We start from the raw sequence: 21,931 nt of genomic DNA on the forward strand, positions 1-21,931 counted from the left end.
AGCCTCAGTCCTAAGACCTGATCCAGCAATCAGAGCCCAACTTCGGTGGGCTGCGATGGTCCCCCTACATCTTCGACGGGGGAATTTTTTTCAGATGGAACAGTCACTAATCCCCTGCCCCTGAAATGTGCCCTTGGGCAGGGGCAATGATTTAGATGCTAGACATTGAGTGCCTAGGAAACGGAGATAATTTGTTGACTTTTCATTTTTTGTTTTTCTCTGACTTGGTCGAGATAGTGAGACAGCCAAGGCCCTAGCTGAGCTGTAGGTATTTGTCAAATAGTTGTCCCTGTCCCCTGAGTCACCTGGCCTTGGGCCTCTCTCTGCGCAGCCCACCACTGCTGCAGCCTAAATCCCTCAGCCTCTAACTCCTCCTCCCAGACCGAAGCCCTACCAGTGAGAAGTGCCCAAACCACCAAAGAGCCGCGGGTTCGCTCTGAGCCCACCGCATTCACGCGTGTGTGCACGCGCGGGTGTATTGCGCGTGTGCGCGCGCACGCGGGTGTGTGGCGGGGGCGGGCTCTGCGCCCAGGGGCAGGGCTCCGCCGTGAGAGTGGCAGCCGGACTTGCCAGCTGCGAGGGGCAGGGCGCCGCAGTGCCGTAGTAGCGGGCCGCCGAGACGCACCGCTCCGGAGCCGCGGGGACCTGGGCGGGCAGAGACCCCCGCGCCGCCTAACCCCAACCGGGCCGCCGGAGCTCCTGCGGCGCCCACCCGAGCTCCATCCCCCTCCCCGGGAGAGCTGCGCGGGCGAGCAGACGCCCAGACGCCAGCCTCGGTCCCCTTTCAGTCTCTCGGTTCCTCTTTCCTCCCAAGTAAGGGAATAAGCCCCGAGGAAGGAGCGCGCCGGAGAACCGCGCAACCAAGTGTTGCTTGCAGAGGTAAGACGTGGCCCGCGCGGCGGAGGGGGCTCGGGCTGGGGACGCGAGCTGCAGCAAGTTGGAAAAAGGGGCCAAAGCGGGAGCCGGTCCCGTGGCCAGGGGAGGGAGCTGCAGCCGAGGCCACGGCGCCCCCCCTCCTGACGATACCACCTGCCACACAGCCCCTGCAGGAGGAGATGCCCCCCTGGCAGTGTGAGGGCACTGGGAGCCGCCCAGGGTGGGGCACCGGCTTCCTCTTTGATTGGGAGGACCTTCCGAACCTCAAAGGTGTGCGGGCGGGAGGCGGCCTGGCTCCACGTAGCGTGCTGAAGCAACTGGTCAGATTTCGCCCCTTCTAGACTTACCTTTGGTATCCAGTTCGCGCCCCAGAGTGCACAAGGGCAGCAAAGAGCGGGGACACTTTTTCTAATGTCTGGCCGCCAAACCTCTGACCGTCCCGCAGGGTTCCGGGACTTCGGTGGCGGGGGGAGGGGGGGAAACTCCACAAAGCCCCCCGGGCTGGGGGAGCGTAAAGGGAAGCTGAAGAGAACGCGGAGACCTTGACAAATAGAAGCTACGGAAGGAGAGGAGGGTCAGGGAGGTCGGGTTGACCTGTTTAGTTTCGGACTCAAAAGATGTTTGTGCATGTGCGTGCATTTAGGATCACCTGTGGGGCTTTCGAAAACTCCACCAGTCCACTCGCCCTGCACATTCAGAGATTTTCTTCCTCTGGACGAGTGGACTAGAATTTGAGGAGGGGGGCTGTGGAGTTCGAAAAAGCCCTACAGGTGATTCCGATGCGCTGCCCTCATCCGCGCCATCGCTGCAGCGGGAAGCACGAGACAGGAGCGAAGAGGCAGCTCCCAAGTGTGAGCAATCCAGGTGCGGGACTCAGAGTGGCGGGCGAGACCTTCCCGCATCCCCCCTCTCTCCCCGCGGAAGGGCAGGAGGGTCTGCGGCACGCGCGGCGATTTGTGGCTGCGCCGCAGTGGCGCGCGGGAGAGCTGCGAACCCGCGGGCGCGCTCGCAGGCGGGCTCGGGGCGGCTGTCTCCTCCTGCTTCATTAGCATACGATGACCTCGCGGTCCCGAGGAGGCCCTGAGAGGGCTGTTCGTCCTTTTTCTTTTCTGGACTTAGGGTAACGCGCTTTGGTTTGGGAGGTGTGGACCAGAAAACATCACTGATGAGGGGCAGCGGTCAGAACACAGGGCTCGGGTTCGAAAGGGGGAGACGACGCTGTTACTTCGGTGCCTGGGAGTTTTTGTTGAAAAAACAGCCCCCCAAAGTCACTTGCTGGAGCACAGGGTACCCCTCGTTGTCAACGAAGGGTATTAGATCACAGGGGGCAAATGCCATCAGTATTTGGTCACCCGCGCACACATACTTTGTGCTCCTCTCATTTCAGAGCTTTGTCCTAAGGTGGGAGGGGACTTAGTCTAGTTTAAAAGGGCTGTGTTTGCCTGGTTCTGAAGGTAAATTATAGCCATCAAATAAAGGGCTGCCATTAATCTAACCTTCCTACTATACCTTCCATCAGTGTCTTTAGGGATCACCCTTAATGTTCATGAATAGCACTGGTAGGCGTTATTACAAGCTTTTTTTTTTTTTTTTCTGGGAGAGGGGTGGAAGTGGGGAGCAAGCAGAAGAGTCTTTCCTGTCTTACAGTTTCGTGTCAGTGTTTGGTTCAGATCAACCAAGACATGGGGAGATAATGATAAACAATCAGAGCATCTTGGAATCTAGACTTTCAGAGACAGGAAAAACTAAGGACATCTGTTCCAACTCCCCCTCAGATCTCCCAAAACACCTTCAACAGGTGGGGGTGGATGCCACCAACGTTGCACTCCTAGAGGTCCCAGTTGTGAATGCCTGAGGCTCTGCTCCAGGAAGTACCCTAAAACAGCAGCTCTTTGCTCTACTGCTGATCCCTAGCTCATCCTCTGGAAGAGAAGCACTATTTTTGTTGTGGTAAAACTTAAAAAATCTTATTGTATTGCAATGTTATGATATACATTTTTAGTATAAAAATAATTCACATTGAATGTTGGGAAGTTGAAAAGTGTACAAAGAATCAAACTACAGACATTTCCACAAGGCTAATATATTAGCATGTTTCCTTTCCAGCTATTTTTATGCCTGGAAATTGTACAGTCCAGGGAGAGCCAGCATTTAGTGGGTACCTAATGTACCTTGCAGGTTTTCCTGGTGGCTCAGCGGTAAAGAACCCACCTATAATACAGGAGCTGCAGGAGACATGGGTTCGATCCCTGGGTCGGGAAGATACCCTGGATGAGGGCACAGCAACCCACTCCAGTATTCTTGCCTGGAGAATCCCATGGACAGAGGAGCCCAAGCAGGCTACAGTCCATAGGGTCGCAAAGAATCAGACACGACTGAAGCGACTTATCATGGCCTGGCCACGTACCTTGCAAGTGTTAAGTATTTTAAATTCTGTGCCATATAATCCTCAAAAGTCCTGAGGTAGTATTATCAACCCCAGAGAGTTCAGGGGACTTCCCAAGCCCCACCACTTGTAAGTGTCAGAGTCAGTATTCAAACTCAGGTTGTTCAACAACTGAGGGGTTGCTTAGCCTCTGTAGCTATTGTTTCTCTGCTTTTTCTCCTAAATAGTATTGTAGTGAAAGTCCTTCACATGGCTGCATATTATTATATTTAGTCATTTAAATTGTTTCCTGTGTTTAGCAACAACATAACTCTGCACAACATCTCTGTGCAGTCTTCCTGCAGGCATTTCCAAATACTTCCTGTGTATAGATGCCCAGAAGTTAAATCACTGGGCCAAAGGGCATGAATGTTTTAAAGTTCCTAGTATATATGACAAGCTGGTTTTTGAAAAGGATACACCAGTTTATACTTCCATCCCCTTGAGGCAACTCTGGCACAGTCAAAGCAGGTGACCTATAGGAGGGTCTCCTCACAGGACCAAGCCAGCCCTCGTGGGCATTCCCCTGGCTTCATGGGGAAGGGATTACACATATTTCCCTGATGTATACACACAAGTGTGATTGTGAAAACCACACACTATATGGCTGTGCCTATTTTGTTTTTGTGCACAAGTATCAATTGCAGAATTCTCTGGCTAGACATCACTTACTACCTTTGAACAGACCACTGTGTAAAATATAAGTGGCAGAACATCCTACTTCTCCACACAAATTAATAGATTAGCTCCCACTCTTAGAAGGTACATCACTATCAGAGCCAAATTCAGCCAGCCCAGCCAGAAAGTGACAGCTTCTTCACACACTGGCTATTTTCACCAAGCTGTTTGTTTATACCAAGTATTAGTAGAATTCCACAACCAAACCATAGTGAGTTATCTTCATATGTAACAAAATTCACCTGTTCAACTACCCGCCACCTCCACCCACTCATGGGTAGGGACTACTAATCATGAAATAAAAATTAAGCTTATACACATCAGCAAAAAATGTCCTCAAGTGAATAAAATGTGGCCACAGAAGAGAAGTTAGGCAATACAAAAGGGGAAATTTTCAAATAAAACTAATTGCCCCAGCTATGAATTTTCTCTAGGGCTGCGTTTATCCCACAGCCACCTCTGTCACCAGCAGTGGGCTTGGCAGCCTTGGAATATAATCTCATAAGTGGAATAAATATCCATTGAGCCTCCAGTGTGAAGTCTACTTGTTTAAGACTCAGCTCAGATCTTAAAAATTTCTAGTAAGCCTTCCTCAACTGTTCATCTAGGTTAGCGATCTCTCTGCTTTAACTGTGCATACACTTAGCTCTCTGTGGTGACATCACTTATCTGCCCATCCCCCACTAAACTGTAACTCCTAGAAGTATGGCTAGCTCTGTGCCCCAGCCCCTGAGCTGGTACTTTTGCACAGTAGACAATTTAGTGCACTGACTGAACAAGAGAATTTTCCAGGTACTGTGCTGGGTGCTCCATGTGCATTTCTCTTTTGATGCATCTTGATTCTGCTCAGATTGATCAGTCTCAGAAATGCATCTGAAAGCTGTCTAGAGCTGCGCAGTGTATTTCCACATGTGACTTGCCATTTTCACTGCATTAAAATTAAAGAAAATAAAAATTTCAGTTTCTCAGTCACATTAGTCATATTTCAAGTGCTGAAATGCAGCACTTGAATATGCTGCAGCTTCCGGCTGCCATATTGGAGAATACACACATTGGCATTTCAAGAGTGTAAAAATTTGCTTGGGGGCATAAGAGACTGTCCCTGGATGGGTGAGGTCAGGAGAAAGGAACCCACCCATAATGTGGTCTGACCAGAGGACCAAAACCTAGGAGAGCAGACCTGCTAACCACCACCATCTGTGCTTCTCAGGGAAGTTGATCATCAGCCCAGGATAGAAATACTGGCTTGGTTAGGATCTACAGTATCCAATCACATCCAGCTATTGATATAACCAGGCTCCAACTCCATGGCCTGTGCCCTCCCCACTGCTCTGTCCAGCCCCATAAGTCACTGGCTCCAGGATTGTCCTCACTCTCTTGCCCCAGTTTTCCTTAATTTCTTTGTTCTTAATGAATAAAGCATAACATTTCAAAGAAGGCTTAATCAGCACCACATGACGTGAGATGACCACTTCCTTTATTCTACATCTCATGTTTCTGTTAAAACCCTGTCAGGTTGAACTAGCTTCTATACAAGTTACAGCTGTTGAGTTTCATATCCATTGAAAAAGCCCAACTTTCTTTGAAACTTGCTCTTGAACTGTATCCCCTGCCTGCTGCTGCCCTCCCATTCCATATTTGTAGAGATGCTACCTGGGACCCAAATACAGAGCCCTTGCATTTATTCCCAATTTTGTCTTGTTTAATTCAATCTCTCTTGCCGGCTTGCCCAGATATTTCTGGCTTTGATCCTGTTACCCAGAATATATGCTGTCCCTTCCAACTGGCTTCCTATTGTCCCCAAACATGAGTATGACCTCTTCAACTAAGTCATCAATAAAAAATTATAAACATTACAGCATTCTGGAGCATTCCAATATATACTCCTGATAGATAGATGTTAATTCAATAAATACATAGCATGTTTTAAGATAGTTTATCTTCTTGTACTATCTCTTAATCCAGAATTATTCTTCTTCAAAAGATTATCAGAGGAATCTTATCAAAGGTCTTGATAAAGTCAAGATACTCCTCCTCACTGGTATTTCCCCCATCTCCCTGCCTAATGTTGTCAAAGAAACAATTTTGTTACTTTGACGTAAACTAGTAGCAGTTAACCCATGTTGATTTCTCAAGATCACAACTTCAGTCCTAAAAGCTCATTCCAAATCCTCTTCTGTAATGTTTCCTAGGATTAACATCAACCCCTTAAGTTAAGACATTTTTATAAGTAACTTTTCCCATTTAAAAAAGTAGAATTGTATCTGCCATGAGGGTAATGGTGATTGTGATGATTGCGATGATGTGGTAGTGGTAATAGTGGAGGTTCATGGTAATGATGATGGTAGTGGTGGTTCATGGTAATGATGATGGTAGCTGTGGTGTTAGTAGCTTCCTCATTCTGTGATTCTGTACAGATTAAGGAGAGTGATTTAATTATCTCAATTGTATGTTGTCTTGACACCCTTGAATATTATTGTTAGGCCAAGAGATTGTATTAATTTGAGGCAGATCTAATAGTCTCTAGCATCACTGAACATGAGATCAGAGAAGGAGCCAGGGAAGCAGTGGGTCCCAGGCCAGCCTCTTCAGCATGAGGAATCCTCCATCTAAAGGAAAGGGCCCTGCATGGGCTCACACCTTCAGGACAGGCCAAGGTCACACAACTCTTTCTGAGTGCTTTCTCCAGGGCATACTTCTTCTCTCCATCTTTGATTCTGAAGAAGCCTAAGGCTTTGTTTTCTGCAGAAATGTTCTCTTATTCTCTTGGAATTAACCTCTCAATCATTGATGTCTCAGTGAAAATTAAAGATTCTTTCCTGGTATCATGGTTTAATAGGAGAGAGGAGGAGCAAGCTTATTGTTCAAGTGGGAAATGGAGCTGAAAGATCTCTATGACAGGATACAGAACACAGAGAGAAAAGGTCCAAGTAAGAGAAGACTTTAAAAATTTGTTTTATTTTATTTTATATTGTAGTATAGTTGATTTACAATGTTCTGTTAGTTTCAGCTACAGCAAAGTGATTCAGTTGTACATATATATATATATATATATAGCCATTCTTTTTCAAATTCTCCTCCCATCTAGGTTATTCCAAAATATTGCTGTACAGTACATCTTTGCTGGTTATCTGTTTTATATATAGTAGTGTGTTTATGCTCATCCCAAACTACTAACTTATCCCTCCCCATCTTGTTTCCTCTTTGGTAGCCATGTTTGTTTTCTAAGTCTGTGAATCTGTTTCTGTTTTATAAATAAGTTCATTTGTATCATTTTTTTTTTAGATTCTGCATATAAGTGATATCGTATGTTATTTGTCTTTCTCTTATCTGACTTACTGCACTTAGTATGATAATTTCTGGGTCCATCCAGGTTGCTGCAAAGGCATTGTTTCATTTTTTATGGCTAAGTAACATTCCATTGTATGTACATACAACTTCTTCTATTTCCATTTCTCTGTCCGTGGATATTTAGGTTGCTTCCATGTCCTGGCTGTTTTAAATAGTGCCACAATGAACACTGGGGTGCATGCATCTTTTCTGATTATGGTTTTCTCCAGATGTATGCCCAGGAGTGGGATTCCTGGATCATATAGTAGCTCTATTTTAGCTTTTTAAGGAATCACCAATCTGTTCTCCATAGTGGCTATACCAGTTTACATTCCCACCAACAGTGTAGGAAGTTTCCCTTTTCTGCACACCATCTCCAGCATGTATTATTTGTGAGAGTGAGAGTGAAGTGAGAGTGAAATCACTCAGTCGTGTCCGACTCTTTGTGACCCCACGGACTCATGGACTGTAGCCCACCAGGCTTCTCCAACCATGGAATTTTCTAGGCAAGAGTACTGGAGTGGGTTACCATTTCCTTCTCCAGGGGATCTTCCTGACCCAGGGATCAAAGCCAGGTCTCCCTCATTGCGGGCAGATGCTTTACCATCTGAGCCACCAGGGTTTTTAATTTTTTTATTTATTTATTTTAGTTGAAGGATAACTACTTTACAATATTGTGATGTTTTTTGCCATACATCAATATGAATCAGCCATAGGTATACATGTGTCCCCGTCATCCTGAACCCCCTTCCTACCTCCTTCCATACCCTATCCCTCCAGTTGTCACAGAGCACTGGCTTTGGGTGCCCTGCGTCATACATCAACCTTGCCCTTTTTATCTATTTTGCATATGGTAATGTATATGTTTCAATGCTATTCTCACAAATCATTTCACCCTCTCCTTCTCCCACTGAGTCCAAAAGTCTGTTCTTTATGTCCATATCTCCTTTGCTGCCCTGCATGTAGGATCATTGGTACCATCTTTCTAGATTCCATGTATGTGAGTTAATATACAGTATTTGTGTTCGTACACTTTTTGATGATGAAATCACAATAATAATAATTATCCTTTAGACATGTACCACACTTGGAAAATAACAGTGTATTTGTATCTATGGTCTTTCCTGATTCCAGTCATAGGTGTGAGGCAGGTAGCTTGGATGTCATCAGCCTCATTTCACTAGAGTGATTCACCGAAGCAGAGGCTGTGAAGAGTAGAAGAGTCTACTATGGCAAGAAAAGGGATGAAGGATAAAACTCAGTGACCAAGCAGCAGCTGACCATTTGGGCCCATCCCTCCTTTCTATGTGAGTCTGCATGGAAAGTTTTCTCTTTGCTTAAGGCATAGATGGTGTCATCTGCCCAGGCACCAAGTTTTCACATTCCTGTTTTCTGACCTGGTGTGAAAGTGCCAAGTCAGCTGGCCAGAGGTCAGCAAGGCCACTTTGACCCTTGATGCTGAAATTCTTGAAGTGTTTTGGCCTAAATGTTTTCATTCCTGGCTGCATTTTTTCACCTCTCTGCTCTGGGACAGCAGCCTACAGCACTGTACCTGCTGCCTCAGTGCCCCTGCCTTTCAGATAATGTGAAGGAGCCGGAGAAGGCTCTCTCAGTCCCTCAGGGCCATAGTGTTCCTTCCAGGATCCTTGAGAGTCATGCAAAATGGGTGCTGTTACCCAGTCCCGCACACTCCCTGTCCCAAGGCCTCGTCAACAAGGATCTCCATGGCCCCCAGAACCTGACCCCAGGTCACCCACTGGTAGGAGACTGTCCTTGCCCTTTTCTCATGCCAGGATGAGAACATGATCTCACAAAAAATGATCTTTCCCAACAGGAAGTCAGTAGCCATATTTTTCTATAGTTGGGGCAATTCCCACTCTGCCCCAAAGCCCCCATGGTTCTTAAGCCCTAAATCATGAATATCCTGGAAAATGCACTCTTGAGGAAGTTCACTCAATCATCTGATCACCATTAAACCAGTCAATAAATATTGAGAACCCTTTCTGTGATAGACACAGGATGAGTTGCTGGGCATAGGGCCAACTGGTTCTCTGGGAGCTTGGTGGGACTGGGTAGACCAGAGACAGAAACAGACATCATGTAGCATTATCTTTAGCTGAGAGTCAGAGGAAGGTCACCAAGGAAGTCAGGTAATACTCTCTGGAGTAGATGGGCTTCAGCCAAAGTGTAAAAGCTGGCTAGAGGTTAAGTGAAGAGACAAGTGTGGGTAGTACATTCTAGTAAAGGGGACAGTATGGAGTGAAAACTGAGCTGAGAAGTGGAGGTGAGTTGAGATAGGAGATGAGTCTAGATATGTGGACCGGAGGGTCTTGTCTCCCAAGTTAACTAGGTGGATCTGTTCTGGTAGACAGTGAGGGATCACTGAGAAATTTTACATGGGAACTTAAAGTTTGATCAGATCAGATTTTAACATTAGTGCAGCCCCTCTAACTGCAGCATTGGGAGGAAAGAAGACAGGAAGCAGGGCTACCCAAGGGAGGCTTTTCTGAGAGCTTAGGAACTATGAGGGCTGGACAAGGTAGTTCAGATGGAAGGAAGGACAGAATCAGGAAAGAACTGGTAGTTGGGTGGATGTGAAGGTAGTGAGGGGGACAGGGGAACCTAGGGCAGTTCTCAGGCTTCTACCTGGTACATCTGGGAGGATAGTGGTTCCATCGACCAAGAGGCTCAAGGAGCCATAGCGGGATTATTGATGAGTTCAGTTCGAGGCCTGCTGAATTTGCAGTGTTAGTGAGAGATCCAGATGGAGAGGTAGTTGATAGATGAACTATGTGGCTACAGTTGGAAAGGGATTGGAAAGGGATGAGTCTAAGGGGCAGGTGTAACCACAAGAGCCGAGGAGATCATGGGAGATCAATTTTCATTTATCTTGATACATGTATTGCCAGTATTCGAAAGATCCACGTCAAGGAGATTCATGCCTTTTTAACAAAGCGAGGAGGCTTTTCACAGCACTGAGAGTCTGGGCTTGATAGGCAAGCTTTGCCGGTAGCCATCTGCTGACCAGCTAGACCAATATCCACTTCTGCCAGCTGAGTGCTCAAACTATTGTATTCCTCTTCTATGTTAGAGCCTCACAGATTGTCAGCATGGTCCTTTTCTCTAGACCAGTGGTCCTCGATGCTGGTTAAACATTAAAATCACCTGGGGAGCTTTGCAGTAACACCACTTGTGGGTCCCAATCCAGGAGATGCTAATTTAATTGGTCTAGGGTCAGGCCTGGGCCTGAGTATCTTTTTTTAAAGGTCCCCAAGTGACACTGGCATTCAGCAAAGTTAAGAACAAAAAGTTCCTTCAGTGATTTCTCAAACTACGGGGTTGTTAATTCTTTACCTCCTCTGGCAATTCTCTTATGGCTCTATTACAGTTTCTCTAAAAATCACTTCAGTGTGTCAGACCCTACACTGCACACTGCACTTCAGTGGTGGCTTTGGGCATACTGTCCTTACCTTTGCATTCAACACGTATTTCTCTCTTGTGCCTGTAAGGCTCATGGGAAACTCTGTCAAACAGTCTGTGCTTCCAACCTCTGTTTACCACTTTCTGAGTTATGTAACTGATAGACCTGTTAAAAAGACTTAGGAACCACCCACCATGAATTCTGAGTGAAACTTGGTTAGTTCCAAGGGATCCTTGCTTTCTCTTCTAAATGCTTACAAGGCAGCAGTTCTTGAATGAATCTTTATTTACATTCAAATTTCCTGGAGACTCCTCCTCTGAGATTCTGATTAGGACCTGGTGTAGGGTGGGGACCTCGACCCAGAGATGTAGAGTGGGAGCCCAGAAATTCACTATCATTTCTAAGTTAAGATGGCAGAGGCAGCAAAGAATGGGACAAAATATTTGCAAATCACATATCTGAAAGGGGATTATTATTCAGAATATATAGAGAATTCTCCAAACTCAACAATAAAACAAGAATCTAGTTCAAAAATGAGCAAAGGATTTGAAACATTTTTCTCCAAAGACAATATGCAAATAGACAAATAAGCACATGAGAAGATGATCAACATCACTAATCATTAAGAAAATGAAAATCAAAATCATAATGAGATAACACTTCATATCCTTTAGGATATCTATTGTCAAAAAAAAAACCAGAAAATAACAAATGGTACTGAGGTTATAGAGAAATTAAAACCATTGTGCATTGTTGATATGATTATAAAATGGTGCAACCACTATGGAAAACAATAGCTCAGTTCCTCAAAAAATTAAAAATAGAATACCATATGATCCATCAATTCCACTTATGGTTATATACTCAAAGGAATTGAAAGACAGTATACAAAAAGTAATTGCATACCCATGATCAGAGGAACATCATTCACAGTAGACAAAAGGTGGAAGTCACCTAAGTGTCCATCGATGAATAAATAAAATGTAACGCATGCCTGCAGTGAAATATTACTCACCCTTAAAAAGGGAGGAAGTTCTGACATATGCTCCAACATGGATGAACTTTGAAGACATTACACTAAGTGAAATAAACCAGTTACAATAGGACAAATACTGTGATTCCATTCATGTGAATGGTTTAATCATTCTATTAAAAAACAAAGAAAGTTGAATAGGCAAAAACTGATTCTAAGTACATGCTGTTTTAAACAAAATGGAGCAAAAAGAAGGGAAAAAAGAGTATCGGTACACCAGGAAAATGTAAACCAAGGAAAGAAGGGAGAGCACTATTAGACAAAGTGGAAATAAATGAAAGAAATGTTGATTGATACATTAAATGTGGCTAAAAGACATAATCCATTAGAAGACTTACCATCGTTGAATATTTTTATTCTGAATAATATAAAACATCAAAATATATTTAAAAAAACTTGACAAAACTCAATTACAGAGGGAAACAACATATTTCTATCAATCTTCAACATGCTGAGTGACAAAGGAGTAAGTAAAGAATTTTAAGGATGTAAGAAAGTTGATGCAATGGACATGTACTCCTTCCCATTCAAGAATGAACATGTATCTGTATATTATCTATAGTGAAACAGATCACCAGCCCAGGTTGGATGCATGAGACAAGTGCTCGGGCCTGGTGCACTGGGAAGACTCAGAGGGATTGGGTAGAGAGGGAGGTGGGAGGGGGGATCGGGATGGGGAATACATGTAAATCCATGGCTGATTCATGTCAATGTATGACAAAACCCACTACAATATTGTAAAGTAATTAGCCTCCAACTAATAAAAATAAATGGAAAAAAAAAAAAGAATGAACATGTATCTATTTAAACACAAGAAATTTTGGTCACATTGTAAAGAAAATTGTGATACATTCCAAACAGTAGAACTTGTTCTGACAATAAGAAAAATTAAAAAGTTACTCTAGAATAATATATTCCAGGACTTGAAGTTGCCTCGGCTCTGTGTACACCCCCCAGCCACTGTTAATTCAGCGTTCAGAGAGAACAAGACCCAAGACCTGTTCTTTGACAAGCATCAAGTCTGTAGAGTGCTTTCTTCTTAAAGAATGAATGAAGAGTGAAACAGAGAGGAGCAAAGGAAAATGTAAAACAAAAGAATAGCGTACAGAATTAAAATAAATGGGCTTCTCCAGCTGGACCTAAAAGATTGTTTTAGGAGACTGGAATACTCTTAAGAGGGCCAGAAGTCATGGTCTTTATAAATCAAAAGACAAGGAGAAAAGGCTGAGGTGATAATGAAATATGGTATGCAAAGATAAGAATGAGATATGGAAAGGTGGTGAGGAAACTCAAACACAGCAACAGAATTAAAGTCTATTAGGTGAAACTAACTAGCAGAGTTTAAGCTATAGTTAAGCAAATCAAGTCTGTGGAGGAAGTAATGTTATAAAGGATAAGCAAACAGTACTGAAGCCAATTTAAAAAGAGATGTCTAAGTAATTATTATAAATCCAGTTTTTAAATTGTGTGCAAAAGTCAGATACTTCCAAAGAGAAGATATGTATTGCTACACAAAGTTATGAAACAGCAAATTAAAATTTTAGACACCAAAAAGCATTTTTAAGTCTGAAAGGCTGGTATTTCTCTGGAGAATATAGGACAGGATGGGACAATGAAAATAAAATGTTCTGAAACCCTTGGTTCAACTATGAGAGACTCATTGCATTCTTGACATTTAAAGTTTAGAAAATAATAGTTATTGAGACTTCCCTGGAGGTCCAGTGGCTAAGACTCCACACTTCCACTGCAAGGGATGTGGGTTGGATCCCTGGTTGGGGAACTAAGATCCCACAGGCTATGCAGTGAGGCCAAAAAAAAAAAAACGTAAAAAAACAGAAATAGAATTTTTATCCCCACTATTCTATCTTCTAAATCAAGGGATCTGAGAAAACATATTTCATATGACAAAGGACAAAAAATAAAGGAGAGCCAAGGAAGCTTTAAAAAAATTAAAAAGGAGTTTGGGATGGGCATGTACACACTGCTGTATTTAAAATGGATAACCAACAAGGATCTATTGTATAGCACATGGAATTCTTCTCAATGTTCTTTTGCAACCTGGATGGGAGGGGGAGTTTGAGGGAGAAAAAAAGAAAAAAAAAATTAAAAGAAGCATGAAAATAATAAGGGGTCAAATACTTCGGTTATAACAACTAACATAAATGGACTAAATGACGTATTTTTAATAAAGGTTTTCGTATTGGGACCAAAACTAAAATTCAACCACGTGTTATTTGCCATAGTCATTCCTAAAACAAAACAATGTACAAAGATAAAAAGAAATGCTGAGGAAAGATATAGCTGGCAGGTGCAACAGACACTAAAGCAGAAGTCATGATATTAATGTAAGACAAATGCAACTCAATACAAATACTTTGTTTTTTCAAGATATTTATATATTTATTTTAATTGAAGTATAGTTAAATTACAGTGTTGTAATTACTGCTGTACAGAAAGGTGACTGTTTTATATGTATATATATACATTCTTTTTCATATGCTTTTTGATTATAGTTTATCATAGGATATTGAATATAGTTCCCTGTGTTGTACAGTTGGATCTTGTTGTTTATCCATTTTGTATATACTAGTTTACATCCAATAACCGCAAACTCCCAGCCCATCCCTCTCCTACCCGCCTCCCAACCTTGACAACCACCATCCTATTTCCTATGTCTGCGATTCTGCTTCTGTTTCATAGATAGGTTCATTTGTGTCCTGTTTTAGATTCCTCATATAAGTGATATCACAAGGTATTTGTCTTTCTCTTTCTGACTTTATTTAGTAGGATAATCTCTAATTGCATCCATGTTGCTGCAAGTGGTATTATTTAATTCTTTTTTATGGCTGTGTAGTTTTCCATTGTATACGTGTACCACCACTTCTTGATGCATTCATCTGTCAAGGACATTTAGATTGTTTCCATGTCTTGGCTATCGTGAATAGTTCTGCTATGAACATGGGGGTGCATGTATCTTTTTGAATTATATATAGTTTTGTCTGGATGTATACCCAGTAGTGGGATTTCTGGATCATATGGTAATTCTATTTTTATTTTTTTGAGGAACCTTCATACTGTTTTCCACAGTGGCTACACAAACTTACATTCCCACCAACAATATAGGAGGGTTCCCTTTCTCCATACCCTGTCCAGCAAAGACAAATACTTTAAGACAATGATGGTGGTTTCATATAAACAAATAGTCCAATTCACAGTGAAGATACACTGCTATAGAAATATATGCATCAATAAACACTGATAGAAGAAAAACCGATGTTGCATCCAAAACATAATCCTGTTTAAAGATTTCAAAATGCCACTATAGGACTTTCATATATCAAGTAAAGAAACAAAAATAAATAGAAGAATTATGTAATACTGTAAATATGATTTTAATAATACATGCTGTATAATACCCAAAATATAGAGAATGAAATTTCTTTTCCAGGGCTCATGAACATTTATAAAAATGTATTTTCTATTAGCTCTAAAATAAAATCTCTATAAGTTATGCATTATTAAAGCAGAAATAATAAAGATCATAGTCTCTAATCATTAGAAATGAATAATAATAAATAACAATATGGGGGACAAACAATAAATTATGGTCTATTTATGTAATAAAGTACTGTGTAGCCATGGAAGACAATATTGTATGTAGAAGCATATTTATTTACACCAAATAATGGTCACCATAAAAGAGTGAAAAAAGTCTGAAAATGGTCAAAAGAAGTTTAAAAAGAGTGTATGCATTTATACATGGGGAAAATTCTAGAAATAATTCACAGCAAAATGCTAATTGTTATAATTGATGGTGAAGTTGCATGTGATTTTTATTTCAAAATCATATTAAATTAAAATATGATTTTAATTAAAATATGATTTGGATTCTTGGCTAAGGTTAATATTATGCTCACACAGTTTATATTTTGTAGAATCCATATTTTTCCAGTTGTTTTTATAACAAAGATTAGTTTGCTAGTTTCTAGGCCTTTGGCTTTTTGTTGCTGCTGCTGTTGTTTTCCAAAATTCTTCAGAGATCAATAAAAGTGGTTAAATAACCTGGTCATCCTTGTCCCAAGCAGTCGACCAAGCTATTCTTTGCTCTTCTTGTTTTAGAATTAACCAGTCCGCTCTGTAAACTTCCCTCAACTATGGTTTGGTCGATAGTGTTTAGGGTTAGTTAGTTTCTTTCTTTCTGTTTGTCACTTAATATTTTCAAATCATTCTGAGCTACTTTTTCATAATGTAATTCATATGCATTTTTTTACCATCTTCCTGTATATCATTTGCTTGTGTACCTTCCCTTTTTAAAATTTCTAAATGTCCTTTTTAGTTATAAACTTGTGGATTAGTCCTACAGGCATGTTTTTTAAAAGAACTATTCCTTTACCCTCTGTATCTGCATAAGTCTAGAGGTCCTAACTATTTATTACAGCCAGGCTTCTCTTTGACAGTCACGACCTCTGAGTTGGAGTGACTTCTTTCTCCTAAAATGTCTTTTGTGCTGGCTTCACCCTTCTGCAAGCAGGGTCTTTCTGTTGGTGAAAGTGAGGTCTAGGAGTTCATCCAGTTAAACTTCTTTATTCCATTTCAACAAGGGAAATAGAAACACTTGTCTGATGTTCTTTTAGCCAAATGAGGCTTTCTGCAAATGTTTAACCAGTACAAGTTCCCTTTCACTCATCCAACTTCCCTTGTGCCTGAAGAGTAGGGACTAGGAATGCACTGTTCATTTCCCCCTTGTGGTCAAGAGGTTGGTAGAAATGCTCATGATGATATCATACTGTTCCTCACCCTTTTCTGCTCACTCATGAGATATTTTAGGTGCTCTATCTTTATAGTCATGAATATCCATCATAAACCAATTTTTAGTCCAAAGCTACGTTGCCACGTAGATGTGTGTGTGTGTGTTAAGTGCTGTTGTATCTGATTCTTTGTGACCCCATGGACTGTAGCCCACCAGGCTCCTCTGTCCATGGAGTTTTCCAGGCAAGAGTACTGGACCAGGTGGCCCTTTCCTATTCCAAGGGATTTTCTCAATCCAGGAATCAAACCTGTGTCTCTTGGGTCTCCTGCACTGTCAGGCATTTTCTTTACCACTGCACCACCAGCCCTTAAATACAGTTGGTTTGTTTGGTTGTCCTGGAGAGCCACTCCAGCTCTTCATTGCTGCTCATGGGCTTTCTCTAGTTTCAGTGAGTAGGGGGCTACTCTCTAGTTGTGGTTCACAGGCTTCTCATTGCTATGGCTTCTCTTGTTGCAGAGCACAAGCTCAGTAGTTGTGGTTTATAGGCTTAGTTGCTCCATGGCATGTGGAATCTTCCCAGATCAAGAACTGAACCCATATTCCTTGCATTGGCAATTGTTATTGTTCAGTCATTCAGTCATGTCTGACTCTTTGTGACCCCATGGACTGTAGCATAACAGATTTCCCTATCCTTCACCATCTCCTGGAGTTTGTTCAAACTCATGTCCCTTGAGCCAATGATACCATCCAACCATCTCATCCTCTGTCACACCCTTCTTTTCCTGCCCTCAGTCTTTCCCAGCATCAGGGTCTTTTCCAGTGAGTTGACTCTTCTCATCAGGTGGCCAAAGTATTAGAGCTTCAGCATTAGTCCTTCCATTGAATATTCAGGATTGATTTCCTTTAGGATTGACTGATTTGATCTCCTTGCTGTCCAAGGGACTCTCAAGAGTCTTCACGAGCACCACACAGTTTGAAAGCATCAATTCCTTGGTGCTCAACCTTCTCTATGGTCCAACTCTCACAGCCATGCATGACTACTGGGAAAACCATAGCTTTGACTATACAAACCTTTGTCAGCAAAGTGATATCTCTTCTTTTTAATACACTGTCTAGGTTTATCATAGCTTTTCTTCCAAGGAGCCAGTGTCTTTTAATTTGATGGTTGCAGTCATCATCTGCAGTGATTTTGGAGCCCAAGAAAATAAAGTCTATCACTGTTTCCATTGTTTCCCCATCTATTTGCTATGAAGTGATGGCACTGGATGCCATGATCTTAGTTTTTTGAACATTGAGTTTTAAGTCAGCTTTTTCATTCTCCTATTTCAACTTCTTCAAGAGGCTCCTTAGTTCCTCTTTGTTTTCTGCCATTAGGGTGGTGTCATCTGCATATCTGAGATTGTTGATATTTCTCCTGATCATCTTGATCCCCACCTGTGCTTCCTCCAGCCCAGCAGTTCATGTGATGTACTCTGCATAGAAGTTAAATAAGCAGGGTGACAGGATACAGCCCGGAAGTACTCCTTTCCCAATTTCGAACCTGTCTGTTTTTCCATGTCCGGTTCTAACTGTTACTTCTTGACCTGTATACAGGTTTCTCAGGAGGCAGGTTAGGTGGTCTAGTATTCCTGTCTCTTTAAAACTTTTCCAGAGTTTGTTGTGATCCAGATAGTTAAAGGCTTTAGCATAGTCAATGAAGCAAAAGTAGATGCTTTTCTGGAATTCCCTTGCTTTTTCTGTGATCCAGTGGATGTTGCAATTTGATCTCTGGTTCCTCTGCCTTTTCTAAATCCAGCTTGTACATCTGGAAGTTCTTGGTTCATATATTAATGAAGCCTAGCTTGAAGAATTTTGAGCATTACCTTGCTAGCATGTGAAATGAGCCCAATTGTAAGGTAGTTTGAACATTCTTTGGCATTGCCCTTCTTTGGTATTGGAATGAAAGCACCTTTTCCAGGGCTGTGGCCACTGCTGAATTTTCCAGATTTGCTGGCATATTGAGTACAACAATTTAACAGCACCATCTTTTAGGATTTGAAATAGCTCAGCTGAAATTCCATCACTTCCACTAACTTTGTTCGTAGTAACGCTTCCTAAGGCCTACTTGGCTTCATACTCCAGGACGTCTGGCTCTAGGTAAGTGATCACACCATTGTGGTTAACCAGGTCACTAAGACCTTTTTTATACCATTCTTCTGTGTATTCTTGCCACCTCTTCTTAATCTCTTCTGCTTCTGTTAGATCCATACCATTTCTGTCTTTTATTGTGCCCATCTTTTCATGAAATGTCCCTTGGTATCTCTAATTTTCTTGACGAGATCTTAGTCTCTCTCATTCTATTGTTTTCCTCTACTTCTTTGCATTGCTCACTTAAGTGAAGGCTTTCTTATCTCTCCTTGCTATTCTTTGGAACTCTGCATTCAGATGGGTGTATTTCTTCTTTTCTTCTATGCCTTTTGCTTCCCTTCTTTTCTCAGCTATTTGTAAGGCCTCCTCAGACAACCATTTTGCCTTTTTGTATTTCTTTTTCTTGGAGATGGTTTTGGTCACTGCCTCCTGTAGAGTGTTATTAATCTCTGTCCATAGTTCTTCAGGCACTCTATAAGATCTAATCCCTTGAATCTATTTGTCTCTTCCACTGTATAATCATAAGGGATTTGATTTAGGTCTTACCTGAATGGCCTAGTGGTTTTCCCTACTTTCTTCAAGTCTGAATTTGGCAATAAGGAGTTGATGATCTGAGCTGCGGTCAGCTCCTGGTCTTGTTTTTGCATTGGCAGGAGGATTCTTAACCCTTGGATCACCAGGGAAGTCCTTAAATACAATTTTTAGTACCCTTTGTAATCATGTATACATCTGTGTCTATTTGTATGTGTCACCTGGCACCTCATCTCTCCTGTTAGTTTTATCAGCAGTTCTACACTTTGGATCGATTCATGTTATTCCAGCTCTTTGATCATTTTCCTATCCATCTCTAGGCAAATACACTCCCCTCTCACACCATGCTCATGAAATACAAGTCTTTCATTTCTAGATATGAACTCCCCGCTTTCATCACAACCGGAAAGCTACTTCCAGTACCGACACTGTTTGCTTCCATTTTATCTTAGAATCCAACTGTCAGCAGAAAGAATGGATGACAACACCCACCTTACTTCCAAATTTTTCACTGTCTTGCCCAAAACTAGTGGGACATCAGTTCAGATTAGATGATAAAGAAATTTAAATGCCTGGAAAAGGAACTGGACACAAAATGATAGTCAATAAGAAGTAATTAATTCTTGGTTCTTGAAAAGGGATATAACTGAAACTGATGGTTTTCCTAGTATAAAGGATTTATATGCACAGAAGACTGAAATGGATTAAGGCAGTTTTAAAGACTAGAGGCAAATGCTGAGGGCAGTTAGCAGGCTGTTACTCAGAAATTGGGGGGTGCTTCACAAGGCCTGTAATGCAAGGATGGAGCTAAGAGATGATGCAAAACAAAACTTGGTAAGTTGGTTTCTGATTTGGTATTGGAATTTTGGGAGAAGGAAGGAAATTGAAGGTAAAGAACACCAATCAACCCCCTGAATATGGAGAATGAACCTCCCATTTAAAAAGTTAGGAAAATCTATGCTGCTTAGTTTTTGAGGTAGAGGTGTGGAAAGATAAGTTTGAGAGTAGATCTATTTATATATTTGAAAGTCACACCTTATAAAGGGCTGAAGGACTTTATAAATGTCTGTGATTCCATCAGCGGTAGGATGTCTTTCTGACCAAACTAAGTCAGTATAGGATTTCACACTCTGATCAAAATAGTAGTCAACCAAATCAATTTTTTCTTTCTACTACTTCTTCTTTAGTGGAGGCTGCTTTCTGTTGGCTGTTTTTGTCTAGTTCAAAGCAATTCACCCACAGAGGCCAGTCCCACCAATTGGACTATAATTTATTAAACACATTCAGCCAAATGACTAACTCTGTGCTCATCTCCCAAACCCTCCAGTGTCCTAATCTAGCTCATGCACCCAGCCACTGCTAATCCCTACAGGCAGATGTTGCCACAAAGTTCCCATGTCACAGCTTTTTTGTTTGTTTGCTTTATTCATTCATTGCTTCTGAGGAGTGAAGATGAAAATTTGCACTGTTTTATTTGTTGTTGCTTTTTTATAGCTGGTTCTGAAAAGCATCATGATTCCCTTCCATCCTCTTCCTTAAATTGAAATCTAAGATTTTTCACCCCTAAGTTCCTGTCTTTTCTCATCTTAAATCCCTTTCTCCATTATATGAGGCCATGCAAGGGATCAGGAGATCTTAGCACATTTACCTGAATCTGATAAAGAAGATGGGAAGGCCGTTAGCAACCACTGAGCCCTGTGTGCTAGGCACTGTGCTAAGAAATTTGCATTCGTTTTGTTCAATCCTGTTCTACAAGGTAATACCACTATTCCAAGTTTCCAGCTGAAGAAACTTGGACTCAGAGATGAAGTGAGAATAAGTAATGTGCTCAAGACCACATATCTAGGAACTGTCATGGATGAGATGCAGACACAGATTTTTGGACTCCTGGGTCATACTCTTCTCTACTTTATGACCAATCTTGCTGTTCAGGTATAGAATACTGTTGCTATACTATTCTCTGCCTCAGAAACCAGTGGAGCTCAGGAACAGTCGAGAAGTGCCTTATACCTCATAGAATCTAGTGTATAGATCTCCTGACATTTCACCCACACCCAATCCATACACACTATTGAATGTACAGAGCCCATGGGTTTGGAAGATTGGGGGGAAATGAAATGGCATTACTCCTAATCAGTCTGAACTGAGGAATCCATTACCTAACTTTGTATTGAAATTGAAAATTAAAGAAATTATCTTAGAGAATGAAGGAACTCTTTTAAGTTAGACCCAATTTAGGAGTCTTGATGTTTTGATTTCAGTGGTTCCTCCCTCCAGTGCAAGTATATCAGGTACACTTAGTAAACCAGAGTCTTTTCTCTCCACTGCCCTTTCGAATCAGCGTCAGCCTGTGAGCATCACTGTGAGCTGAGCTCTCCTGTCTCTGAACTGCATGGTACTTAGTGCACACTGCCCAGTGTAACAGCTTTTAGGGAAGCTCTGTGGTATCCCTAGTGGACTGTCAGTTCACTGAGGGCCCAGAAAAGTCCTAATTCATCCCAGCAACCCCCACAGCTCCTAGCAGAGTATTTTACACATACTAGTTCAGTTCAGTTCAGTTCAGTTGCTCAGTCGTGTCTGACTCTTAGCGACCCCACGGACTGCGGCATGCCAGGCCTCCCTGTCCATCACCAGCTCCTGGAGTTTACTCATACTCATGTCCATTGAGTTGGTGATGCCATCCAACCATCTCATCCTCTGTCGTCCCCTTCTCCTCCTGCCCTCAATCTTTTCCAGAATCAGGGTCTTTTCCAATGAGTC

General features: G+C 42.0%; 1 protein-coding gene across 3 annotated transcripts in view; it reads left to right on the plus strand.

The window, feature by feature from the left end:
- The first annotated feature begins 437 nt into the window (after nucleotides 1-437).
- The window catches only part of DGKG (diacylglycerol kinase gamma), a 211,674-nt gene continuing 190,180 nt past the window's right edge, over nucleotides 438-21,931 (plus strand). For 2 of the 3 annotated variants that reach the window (XM_043473481.1, XM_043473483.1), the window contains exon 1: nucleotides 438-879. The gene's annotated coding sequence lies outside the window, so the exon portion shown is untranslated. The remainder of the gene's footprint in view (nucleotides 880-21,931) is intronic. The other variant, XM_043473480.1, reaches the window with a different exon arrangement.

Source organism: Cervus canadensis, chromosome 7 (genome assembly GCF_019320065.1).
Source record: "Cervus canadensis isolate Bull #8, Minnesota chromosome 7, ASM1932006v1, whole genome shotgun sequence".
Taxonomy (NCBI): Eukaryota; Metazoa; Chordata; class Mammalia; order Artiodactyla; family Cervidae; genus Cervus; species Cervus canadensis.